Below are 13,527 nucleotides of genomic sequence, written 5' to 3'. Positions count from 1 at the left end.
GAAAGTGTGTTTGTATGAAAGGTCCATTAGTGTCTGCACGGTAAATTGTGCGCGCATGCAGCGATGACATTAGTGGCTCGTTTAAAAGTGTTTCTTGAGCACACAGCCTACACACACTTACATGCTTGAACATACACGACCAATTAGAGGGCTAATAAGCTAGTTGGGATTAGATAAACTTTAATTACCATCATTGTTGCACTCACCTTCCCAGGATCTTTGCTCTGCTTTCACTCCAGCCACCTGCATCTCATGGCTGTAAATACATTTCACTTCCTTTTTATGTTTTATATAATGAGTTGATCATCAAGAACAACCATTTCCAGTGGAGAAAGAGGGAGAGTGAGAGGATGGAGCGATAGAGAGATGGGGAAAAAAGAAAAAGATTAGTGTGCTACTAGCCCCGAGGTGTCTGGCAGCACTGTTTAAGAGCTATTGAAGTTCCATCAATACTTTTAATTGCTTTTTGTGGTTTCCCGGGCTCTGAAGTGTGGCCTTTCAAGGTGAAGCTGTCTTCTTAACCCTGCTCCACACCTGAGTTTATCCTGCCAGGCATTCTCTGGGTCAAAATGTTGCAGAAAAGAACCTCTGCCTTTTAGAGGATAGAAAAAAAAAGGGCTGATTATCTTGACGGGTCCTTTTAGTGAATCGTACGGGCAATTAAAGACAAGACTGGATGCATGTTAGCAGGAAGGATGTCTGTGCAGGTCACAGGACACAGCACAGGGTGAATCAAAGAGGAGAAAGCCACGGTGGAGGGAGGTTAGGCGGATTGAGACGGGAAAAGGAGGCAAGGCTCTTTCAGTTTGTGTGATGGAAGGGATACGTTGTGCTGAATCAAAGGTTATCCTTCTCAGTGTCCAGCTGACCTGAGTTACGCACAGTGCAAAAACATCAGTTCAGTTTAGCCCTGTGTTGTGTGGGAGACAATGTTTCCCATAAGTCACCCTCCTGGAATGCGGCGCTGCTGAAATGCCAAGAAGCAAATATAAGCAGACATATTTTATGAGTGGAAAGGATGGTCCTGTTCTGTACCCAGCGAAAGAGGGGGGAGGTGGACAGAGAGGAGATGTGTTCGCAGAGGAAAGAGGAGTGTGAAGAGTAACCTTGAGGAGAAAATTACACTTCTTTAGTGTTTGAAAGACACGTTGAGGAGAAGAGGGACTACACAAAAACACAATTTCTCCTCCTACAACTCCACATCTCTCTCGCTATCTCCTGAAAGGTGAGCAGGTATCAAAGCGTAAACGAGCCGAGCCGGTGTATTGAAGCCTGATGGGCTGGCGCACGTCTGCGCTCCCGGCAACAAAGCCAAATCGACACATCGCCCTGATCTATTCACGCATTGTTTCCAGTCATCTGGCCCCCTGACCCTGACACTTGTTCAAATGTCAGAGAGGCTGCTTATCACCGCTGTGCCACCGTCACACAGCGAGCATCCCTTACCTCCATCTCCTGTCTCCCTCCTCCCCTCCCCCCCGGTGTTATTTTGTGTTTAGTTCAGCTCGATGAGCGCACTGCCAAAACAATGTGAGAAAAATGGGATAGAGGATAGGTCAGATGCAGTCATCTCAGAGAGGGAGCTAGCTAGAGCAAAAGATCGACAGTCAGACAGTGAAAACAAACAGACAAACTTATCTTCCACTCACTAACTTCTCTGTCACCCCTTCATTTCTTTGTAAAGTCAAAAGCTTTGGTTTTGTTAAACTTTATATTGTCAAAGCTGTTCTCAGTCACACATTTTAATACTATGCTTTAATTGACATAGTACTGTATATACTTCATATACCTTTTGATTTACACAACTGGTGTCGCCACCGTTTTTATCACACTGACATGAGTACTGTGTGAACAGAAACACACAAAGCTTGTTTCATGTCATGTCAGTACATCTTTTGCTTTGAGGTAGTAGGGAGCACAAATGCAAAGGATTATGGGAGAGAGGAAAAAAAACACACTCGCAGGCACACTAAAGCAAAAATGTTGGAACTGGCTCAAGTTTTTCCAGAGCGTAATGTGATGTCATCTGACAAGGTGCCAGATGAAAAATTCAGTTCATAATTTATGACATTATAATTTGTTGCATAAGCTGTCTTTGACGTTGCAGCATGTTACTACGCTGAGAATATGTACTTCATAAAGCACAAGCTTGTCTAACTACTAGAGCTGGACTCTTTTCTTAGACATCTAGATCCCATACATAGTTAAGTGTTACTTGATGACTGTATTTCAACATGTAGCAAATTCAGCATGACAGAACATATTCCTCTCCTGGACATACACCAATCAGGCATAACATTATGACCACTGACAGGTGAAGTGAGTAACACTGAACATAACACTTCATCACCTGTTATTAGGAGGGATATACTAGGCAGCAAGTGAACATTTGTCCTCAAAGTTCATTTGTTAGAATCAGTAAAAACAGACAAGAGTGAGAATTTGAGCGAGTTTGACAAGAGCCAAATTGTGATGGCTGCTGAGTCAGAACATCTGAAAAACTGTAGCTCTCGTGGGGTGTTCCCAGTCTGCAGTGGTCAGGAAAGGATCTATCAAAAGTGGTCCAAGGAAGGAAAAGTGTTGAACCGGCGAGAGGGTCATGGACGCCCGAGGCTCATTGACGAGCAACTGTGGCTCAAATTGCTGAAGAAGTTCATGCTGGTTCTGATAGAAAGTTGTTAGACCACACAGTGCATCACAGTTGGTTGCGTATTTGTCAGCAAAAGGGGGATTAGGCAGGTGGTTATGTTATGCCTGGTTGCTGTATTTCTAAGCAAAATCTGTACTAAAGCTGTTAGATTTTTTATTTTAACTGTGGATAAATGGAGGTTTAAAGGTGAGTTCCTTCATTCTACTGTTTATTTACTGTGCTTAATGTAGGGATGTTTGCTTTCATCTAACCCCCATCATTCCAGACTATGTCCCTCTATACGTTTATTATTCATTATAAATGTTCAACTCGACAATTTATTTGCTGTGCTGGTTAAACACTGGGAAAAAAAAGAATGGGGCAATGAGGGAGATGATGAGGAGATGGAGAGGGGACGATGTGCGAGATGGAGTGGTGTAGCGAGCGTGGGAGTGAGCGCTGTCTGTCGTAGAAAAAGCAGAAAACACATACAGTAGCGATGACGCTTTCTGTACTTACAGTTCAGGTGTCAGGGAAATGTGTGTTTTAGTACATACAAACAGAAGCTAGCACAGGTAGGGCGCCCACGCACAAACATGAACGCATTCTTTCCTTACTACTGCACATTTATCTATATGTTTACCCTGTGTAAAGCCTTGTTTGAGGTAACTACTGTACATGCTAAGATCATGTAATAAACCTCTCCCACGCACTCAAACACAAAGGGCAAACTGTGACACACACACACACACACACACACACACACACACACACACACACACAAAGACTAATCATACCCCCGCACGCACTCCCCATCCATCTGCCTGAGGTGTGTTAGGCTCTTGCAGCAGCGGTAGCCATGCAACAGATCTATCAATCCTTTCCCTAACATCACAGCATGTGTGCCTGCCTGCCTGTCTGCCCGTTCTGGCTGCTCTCCTCCACCACGCAGGCCTTTCAATGAGCTTCTCTATCTTCCCAGCGCTGACTCACTCCCTCGCTCCCTACCTTACTCTATGACACACACTCACTCACACACACACACACAGACTTTCCAGGCACACATACACACAGTCATATTCTTGCAAGGGTACACAACACATGCACATAAACTGTGCATGCTGATAAATACACACACGCACGCTTTGGATGTAGCCCAGTTCAGAGAGAAATGGGAACAGGAAGTTGTGAAAGGGCTTTAGGGCTGTCAAGCGCTGTGGGTGAGTGGAGGCATTCAGCTCTTCATCTCTCTTTCTCTCTCTCTCTCGCTCTCATGCTCCTCCACACTCTCACACTGCTTCTCCTTTCCTCTTTGTCTCTGTGTTTCTCTCTCTCTGCTCTCGTGCTCTGTCCATCTCTATATCTGTCTGTGCTCTTCCACATTTACTGTAGAAATACAGCAGAGATTTGGGGGTTTGCATCACAGATGGAGTGGGGGATTGAGGATGGCAGAGGGAAAAAGAAAGGGAATAGATTGCGAGAGCCCAAAACCGCTCATTTGCCATCCATGCCCACAAGGGCCTCTTAAAAGGCAGCGGCGGCATTTGAAATAAAGCAGGGCTGACCGAATGGAGACATTTTATTTTCCCTGCCAGTGCCCGGAGGCAGAGGAAATGACCTCAGCCCTTTGAAGGACCTCCGTTTCCTCCTCCGCCGCTGGGAGATAAGGCTGTGCCGAGATTCACCGGCCTGACTGGCGCTTTGCCGCGACGGCCCACCGCACTGAATTGTGGGAGATAGATGAGATGAGAAGATAGTCTCCCGTGACTGTGTGTTTGGCAGTTTGTTGTTGTTCATTTCTTTGCCCAGTTACTTGCCATCCATTTTGTATGAGGATGCTAATAACTCACAAGGGCATTACATAAACTTATATCTTGAAAGAAATACCGTCGCCTCTCCTGTATGGGTGACTCGATGTAACACACTAACTTCCTGGTTTGTCCCAACAAATTCAAATCATTTTTGAGTACATTTAAAGCAGCAACATAAATGTCCCATTCAGTTTGTTGCAACTTGCCTGTTGAATACCCTGGGCTACAAGACAAATGCAGCCTCAGGACTATGTCAGCCTGTCAGACGCTTGACCATTACAATGTGCAACATCCTTTGCCCTTACCACAGGATCAACCTAATGGAGAAATATAGGCTGTGTTACATTCTAGCAAAACAGATTTATTGCTGCATCAGTGCCTGAGCGGAGTATTGCATGACTCCAAGCATAAGGGCTATTGATGAATGAGGTGACACTCTCCAAAAAGGCCTGTTTTTCATTGTCATGCGCATGTGTATCTGTGTATTTGGGGTTGGATGGGGGGAGGATGGAGAAAGAGAGAGAGTGCTTTTTTGCATCCGTTATTGGTTTCTCATTAGAAGGCCGAGATATAAACATTTGTCTATGTTGTACACGGTGCCGGTGCAATTAAGGATTCTCTTTGCCGCCCCCTCTGCCCTTTGAAAGTGAATTATGTGCAGATGAGAATCTCGACTGAAGTGCGGCCAACAGCGGACCTTTTCCAAATGCCTCTGTTCCCTCAAAGCCATTCCAGAAAGAGGCGAGATAGGCTGAAGGAGGCAGGGAGAGAGAGTGTGCGTCGTTTCCTGCTTTCATTGAGTATTAATGATTCTAATTAGCAATAGCTGAGGGATAATCACATTGATTTGGACAGATTCAGCATGCAGAACTTCCCTGGATAACACCCACAGCCTTTGTTAGCACCCCCCCCCCCCCCAAATCACACGCACAACAAAACACACACATGCAAAAAAATCAATTTTCTCTCCTTCACTCGCCACCGCCACCTCAATATACATTCTAGTAAGTTCCGAGTTGGCTGTTCACATTGTAGGCGTATGATTGGCCAAGTTTGTCGTAAATAGAAGCAGCCGGGCCATCAGCGCTGCATTCCTTGAGCTCTGACCTTTTGTACCACCCCCACTTCCTGTGCTGTTTTTGCATGCAGTGTGGTCGTCGTCTGTATGTGTGTGTATTTTTAATGCTTGTGTGCGTGTCTGTGTGTCTGTGTGTGCATGGAGGTCAGTGTGAGGTGACATCGAGGAGCCACAGGATTACAGCTCAGAATAGAACAAGGTTTCCTGAGACTATTTGTACATAGACAGAGATCCGGTGCAAATTTGTGAAATTTGTTGTTTTATTGTGTCATTAAATTGTATGATATTTGCTCATGTCTAAAGTGTTGTTCTTCGCTGCCTGTGCTCTGGATCCAAACAAAGACAAGAGAAATCTGTAATAAATTTCAACAGAGAACAAACACGCTCTGGGCAATCACTCTTGCAGATTTTTGTCACCATCATGGCTTTCTTCTCTTCTCTCACTGACTCGGTCCATTTTACAACACAACGCTGAGCTCCTGTTGCTTGTCTTGTTTGTTGACAAATGCCTCAGAGGGCACTGGTGGAGGGTGAGGGGGCGTACCTCCAGTCATATCTTATCCCAGACCTCACCCGTGGATGGCAGGGGGGAACCACAATGAGAGATACGGCCTTCCACTGACCTGACAAGTCCCTGGCCCCTTGAATATCCCCTGACTAATGATCATACCCTTGATTAGTTAAGGAAGGCATAAATCATAACTGCGGAGAAGAGGAAGGCTAGCTGGAGGCAGCCAGGCCGTTCTTCATGAATGACTAACAGATGCAAGTCAAAAAAAAAAAAGTATGCATAGTCGTTTAGAGGAATGGGACACTTTGTCTTTGTCCAGATTTTAGTGTTTGTCTTTACCTGGAGATTTTGCACATGTTCACAGGGTGCTTGATTTTCATTGATCCGGCTTTATTCAAATATTTAGCCTGTCCCTCTGATCTTGCTGGTGGTTCTTCTGGGCCTAGTGCATGACGTGATAAGGTTGCTTATTGCAAACTTCTACACAAATGGGGATAAAAGTCAGCACTAGGCATGAATATTAAAGGTATTAATCTCCAGGTATAGCAGGAATGAAGGGAGAGCAGCTGTTTGAAGATATTCTATAGGTGGAGTGAGAGAGGAAGGTGACAGAAGGACTGCACCTGCTCTTTGTGTGAAAATGTGCTTCAAGTGCTTGTGGCATTTTCACATCAACAGGTACCATAATGAGCAGCTATTCAATGATGTTTGACATTCTAACCTGAGTGTCAGTGTGTGTGTGTGTGTGTGTGTGTGTGTGTGTGTGTGTGTGTGTGTGTGTGTGTGTGTGTGTGTGTGGGTCCACTTTTGTTGAGATTATATACGTCATAACGTGTGATCGTGCTTCCATGTGCATGTCAGTTGGCATTTACCAATTTGTGTTTGCTGGTACACTCGTTAGCTTTAGTGCCAGGCCACCGGCGTGCATGTGTGTGTGCGTGTTCTGTGCGATATCTGCGTGGGGGATCTATATAGCCACTCAGTCTTTTTGCCACAGGTCTCATTTTAACAACCTCTTGACAAGTAATTAACACCCTTCAGGTCTCAAACCTTTCTCGAGTGCTCTTCACATGTTGCACCAAACACACGGGGGTTTTGCTGTTAAGCAAGCAAGCTGATGGAGCCACCTAGAAGGCGAGCGGCGGTGCCATTTACAGATCTGAGTGACAACCATACCTGCACACGTCTTTCATACCATGTTCTGCCACTTTAAACCACTGAATGGCACCAATGAGTAGATATTTTGAATGTATGAATACTTTTGAATGCCTCCTCGGGTCTGTGAGGATAATTCCATATCGAGAGAGTTTCAAGGCAACGACTGGAAGCAAGTTCCTCTGAAACCAGACTCCATTTGTCATGACACCACTTTTTAGCAGCACAGTGTAGATTGTAACATAACATATTTTAAATAGTTTCTAGGCTGTCAGGCTGAATTTAGAGCTGAAAATGTAGAAGAAGCCATATGGCGCTGTGCTATAGCTAATGAGTGTGAATAGATATGAATTAATTAAGGAACAAAAGGAAGACGGTAGAAAAGGAAGAAAAATGATGAAGAGGAAAATGACGTTGAAAGACACCCTCAGATATAAAGGGAATGAGCCCCATATGTTAAAATATTTCAATATTGATCAGCTAGAATGTTAATCTCACACTTCATCCCTCCTTCTGTATTAACAAAATAGCCTCATTATGACAGTTTCTACAGTGTGATTTGGCACTGGTCTTGGTCCTCATAAAATTAGTTTCTAAAGAATCACAGAGCAGGAGAAAATGTGCTCATGATCATGACGGTCGCATGAATGTTAAACAGTTTCCATCCCTACAGTGCATGCACTCTTTTGCTAGTGTCTGCATCAGTTCTGTAAGTGCATTGTTGTACAGAATTCATCTATAATACTTGCACAAATATTGGATGAGGGGCTCGTTTTTTTAACCTACTGCTCAGTTTGTCTTTAGCACAATGAGCTGCCAGTGGCCCCCTTGGCCCTAAGCCCTGGCAATCTGCCCTCTGCAGATCCCAACTGCAGCGCTCTGACAAGGACACTCCTACACCTGCAAGAGAAGATGACAGGAAATACAATACAGCCAGCAGCCTGGCTGCTTCAGCCCAAGACGAATGCCTTAGCTATAAATCCATGTTGCAGGGTTGATAAGTTAATTGCCTGTACCGCTATCTCCTCGCCAGTGTCTAATATAAAACAGCCCGCTATGAGAGTTATTTTACAACAAATGGGTATTGTCTCCAAGCGCAAGGCAGGCAGGATGGTGACACTGGACAAGTAAATGAAGTATCTTTATTTTGAGGAGCTGCAGTGTGTGTCTGAGTGCGTAATAGCAATTTTATGTCTACATAGCACAAGTTCTTGCTAATTTTACCTCATCAGTCATTGAGGTTCATGTGTGTATAAACACAATGTGCATTTACGGCTATTTTGTGTTTGCAGATGGAAACAAGCGTTAATTTTGTAGCTTGTAAGATGGAGGTGAAACTATTTGGGAAGTGTTCACACTTTCATTTGGCTTTAATTCTCTGATGGTACTGATGTGGTCAGAAGTGCCTAACCCAAAGCTAACATTGTGCAGTAATACGCAACATTAAAAAAAAGCTTTAAAAAAAGAGAAAAAAAAACATTGCAGATGTTTCTGTTTGGTACTGAAAGATAGATTTATGATCCTCGCCTGTTTACTCACATACCCACACGCACACACACACACACTACAAGAAAGTTGGAGGTCATACACACCCCTTCAACAGACACACAATTGCAGAGACACGCACACACACCACCACATGGTTTAGTGGAGGGTAGCCGCAAAATTTATCATCAGTCAGCTGCTGGTGGTGCAGGATAAATGGAGGAGGACGGAGGAATGCAGTCCCAGTGAGGATGCTCTCTCTGGGTTTGGAGTGTGACCAAGGCGGTCTTGGCTTGGCCGCAGTTAGTCATGGGTCCATCTTGCTATTTAAAACTCCCATGCCTCTCCCTCAGTGTTTGCACAGCTCACCACAACCTCCCAAAACCATCACCCACTCCCCCCTGTTGGGTAGAAGCTTGGTGAAATCCCCAAATGAACCGTAGACGTCTATAAATGTACAAGCAATGAAATATTTCAATGGGTTCTCTTCATTCATTCAGTATTAGGTTTTTCCTTGTGTGAGCACATGGCACATAAACACAACTGCCATGCCTCAATGAGAGTAGCTGTGTCATTATAACTACCAATTACCTTTGTTATCAAATCAAATCATCATGTTCAGAGACTTAGTCAGTAAGTCTAATAGATATCAGGAAACATAATTAATTTCCAGGGCTTTAGGTAACTGCTCCAGACTGTTTATTGCATCTCATTTACTTAACAAAACACACAAATCCACCGCTTTCACTGCAATTTCCAATAGACCTCACTCATGCCAAAATAATGAATTGATTGATTTACAGGAGATGTGTTTTATCAACGATCACATGCACAGTTCTAATCAAGAGATTTATTTAGTCCTCAAAGAAAAATAAATACAACTTTTTTTCTCAGTTCTGTATCAATAGACTGAATGTCTATGAGATTTGGACTACTGGTCACAAAAAATAATCAATAATCATGACATCACCTGAGTCTTTTGAACATTGGGTGACATTCTTTGCAATATAAAAAAAAGCCCCTGCAAATGATTTGTAACTTGCATCATCAAAAATTTTCATTAATTAATTTTCTCTTGATCAACACCACAAGTTAATAATTCAGTGGTCATAGTATTGTATATGTAGTAAGTACATACTACAAACATACACACAACACAATATAGGCATCTGTACACACACAGTCTGTATATATGTGTGTATTCCGGCAGAGTGCAGTCAAAACGATGCAGATAGCTCACAATGGAGTGAGATGCAGCACTGCACCATGCATCATAGCAATCATATTACAGGCATTGCTATGCATATTTGTCCATGGAGTGGCCCATCTATCTCCTCCATTAACCATAATTACTTTTATACATGCAAAGTAGGAATTATTAACATACGTGTAACCACAATGATTAATCACCCATGTGCAACGGCAGCTTCACAACTCCTCTTGATGACTCACAAGGACATAAACAATTACACTGTTTGCCCTGTACACTATTGTAATGCTCCGTGACTTGTCACTGATTCATTATTCATACTTAGGCCATTATTATTCCATTGTACGCAGTGCAAAATGGGATCATTAGCACTGAATATGAGAATGTGAAAAATGAAAATATTGGGGAAAATGGTGGTGGATATAGTGGGTAGGAAACCCCAAACAATCCCGACTATTAGCAGATAAAGAATGGTAATTTCCCCAGAAGTAATTAGGATTAGCATAATTTGATGGTGAATGCATGAATGATGCATGGATGATTGATATGTCGATACACGCACTGTAATGAGTCCCTTATCTCCACTTTTCACTGAAGACTTTTGTGTGGGCATAGCCCGAGGGGGCATCTACTGTAGTCCTAGACCCCCACAGGGGGACTATATGTTAGGGAGCACCCTGCCTCACCCACTGGAGCTACAGTAGACTGGAAGTGGTGGTAGCATACTATAGCACCATCCTGTAGTAACCGATTGAAGATGGTCCTTTTATCTTGACAGGCTCCCTGTTAGAGCCAGACCAGGAAATATGATATGGCAGCTCATGTTCTCTCAGAGAGACAGACAGTCTGTGTGTCTGTGCATACTGTGTGTGTGTGTGTGTGTGTGTGTGTGTGTGTGTGTGTGTGTGTGTGTGTGTGTGTGTGTGTGTGTGTGTGTGTGTGTGTGTGTGTGTGTGTGTGCGTCAGTGTCAAACACCCAGAGTGCTTGGGCAGATATGTGTGCTTCAACAACTGTGTGTGCGTGTGCATATTAGTGTGCAGCTGCACAGCATTATCAGCAGCCACGCATGTAGCCAGTCACTTTGAGCTCCTTTTAAGTGACAACTATCGATTGGATGTTTGTGTTGTTGCAGAGGCTTCAAAGCAACACCTTGCCCTCTGCATCCCACATGAGATAGTAACTCTAGAGCACCCATATTGAATACAGTAGCAGTACAGCATGTACTTGGCAACAGAAACTCATTCCTCAAGCAACATCTGTGTGCGTTTGTGTGTAGGTGTGTGTGTTGTTTAAGTGTGTAGAATGGAGTGTCTTAAATTGAGTGTAACGTTGTTCCTTGACTCCTTGACCCTGCTGCTTCCTCACAGCTTAATCGACTTCTTCCACTGCTCAGTGACTGAAGAAGAATCAGTGAAGTGTACAGTAAACGCATCCACAAATGTACACATCCTTACATATATTAGCAATTATACAAAACAAATTCACCACAACTACAAAAAAGATTTCTGCCTGAACAAATAGTCAATCTGTTCATGCTAAAATATCAATACATACCATTTATCAATACAGTATGTCCTTCGTTGAGCTTTTATGTGGGCGACAACCAACCAAAAAGAAGATTTTTTTCATTTACAGGGCTCCTATTCTTTAGTCTGAGAGGTGAGAGGAGGAGTGAATTCTTGGTACTCATTGACACTACTGATTATTTGATAAAAACATCCAAATCTGTGTTAGCAGGCACTAAAAAAAGTTCATCACCGCAATTTGCAAAGTCACAAAGACAGTTAACCAGCTGGTGGGCAACATTATTAGTCATTTCTTAATCCCATAAGTGATATGAGCTGAGCACTCCCTGTAGTTAAGGTATGACACCACATGTTACTGTATATCAAGACTTTTGACGCTCTACTGGTTACTATCACTAGAGCTAAACACATGAGACACAGGCAGCTATCACTATTCCCATTCCCTTAGACAGTACAACAAAGGACAATCACAACGCTAAGTATGCAGCAGCTGTCAATGGCTCAACAGGGGCTCAACAAATGAAAAGAACATCTAATGGGGATCATTGCCAGTGTTGTAGTGTCCGATTTCCAAGTGAAATATAAACTTAACAGCACAATGGTTTATTGTTTACATATCATTGTGCAAAGAAGAAGAACAAATACAAGTGTTGTTGTGTCTTAAACCAAATTTTAAATCTCAATACTTAGTGTTAGAGTTATACAATATAATTCTTTTTAATCTAAATGCATAAACCTGTACTTAACTTACTTAATGCATAAAACTAATTACTTCTGTATTCTAATGCTAGAAACAGTTTCTCACAGCACACACACATACAAAGACACTGACTTTTCTGTAACCTCCACAACTTTTCTGCCTTGACTTGGGATGTCTCCATATCTCTCAATAATTATTCACTTTTCCTACAAAACAAACCTTAAACATTTTTACCCGGTGGCTACAGATCAAACATTCCACAATATAGAAGCATTATGCATATATCAGCTGTAACAACTGCACAGGAGAGGAGAAAACTGGATCTGTTAGTGGAGGCAGCTGAGTGTCGATTCAGCTGACCCCAAATAACCCCCTTCCTTTTGTACACACCCTTTCTCTCACTGTCTTTCTCTCCAACCTCCCCTCCTCTTCTCCCTCCATTCAGAGCTGTCTGAATATAGGTCAGCATTCTCTAAAATCCTCACCCTGCTGAAAGTTTGATAAGTGCACTCCAGGTGGTAGTGGGTGAATATTAAATTTGTAATTGGGCGTCCTGAGTATCCGCCATTGGAATATTCCGATTATTAAAGAGGATAAGCCATCGCTCAATGTGCTGTTTATATGGAACCTTCCTCCTTCATTGTGTTAAATGGTAAGTTCACCCAAGTTACAAAAAAGCACATCTGGTGGTGTGTATCCATGCAGATAGTTTTGGCTGTACTCACCCAGATTTGGAGATATCTATCACTTCATTTTTCTGTCTTCCCCCACTGCAGTGGAGGTGAATGGAATGTTGTTTGTGGTACAGTGAAAGATAACACGCAGGATATTCCATTGTGAGCAGTTTTAATTTTCATTTATTTATTTATTTTCACCAAAAAAACACAGACATGTGACAAATTGAAGGGAAAACCCCGCATATAAAATGGAACAACATCACTGTAGCCTGCAGATGCTCACATACAAGACACGAGGTGTCAATGAACAGTTTAATGAGAATAAATATGATGCGAATCACATGCTATAGCCTTCACAGTCACCAGATCTCAGCCTTGCTCAAAACCAGACCGTCCTTCCACGAAGAAAGACAACATCAGTCACTTTCAGTGAGTTCCACAAACTGACATATGTTTGCGTTCATGTGACAAAGCTCTGTAGGAGGTGTAGGGATGATGGCAAGAGGAAAAGGGGAATTATTAGAAGGTGGCAAAGTCTGTGTAGGAAGGAGGTCAGGCCGGATGGATGGGTCAACACGACATTAGCCTTCAATGCTCAGGAGTGCTCTTCATTTCCTATTTCAAACACTTCAACCACATGTTTAATACATTGAGTGTGATGCTAAAGATCCTCTAATATTAATGCAGCGATGTTTTTTTAAACTCAAACCATGGTTTCCCCAGAAAAATAATTTAATTTTTCTG

The 13,527-nt window shown here is 42.9% G+C and overlaps 1 protein-coding gene across 7 annotated transcripts in view; it reads left to right on the top strand.

Annotated features, from left to right (window-relative positions):
- The window catches only part of LOC146978555 (RNA-binding motif, single-stranded-interacting protein 3), a 260,610-nt gene that overhangs the window by 130,618 nt on the left and 116,465 nt on the right, over nt 1-13,527 (top strand). The window lies entirely within an intron of this gene.

Source organism: Trachurus japonicus, chromosome 11, assembly GCF_045865225.1.
Source record: "Trachurus japonicus isolate A0001 chromosome 11, Traja_1.0".
Taxonomy (NCBI): domain Eukaryota; kingdom Metazoa; phylum Chordata; class Actinopteri; order Carangiformes; family Carangidae; genus Trachurus; species Trachurus japonicus.
The sequence above is the reverse complement of the archived record's forward strand: the minus strand, read 5'-3'. Positions and strand labels throughout refer to the sequence as shown.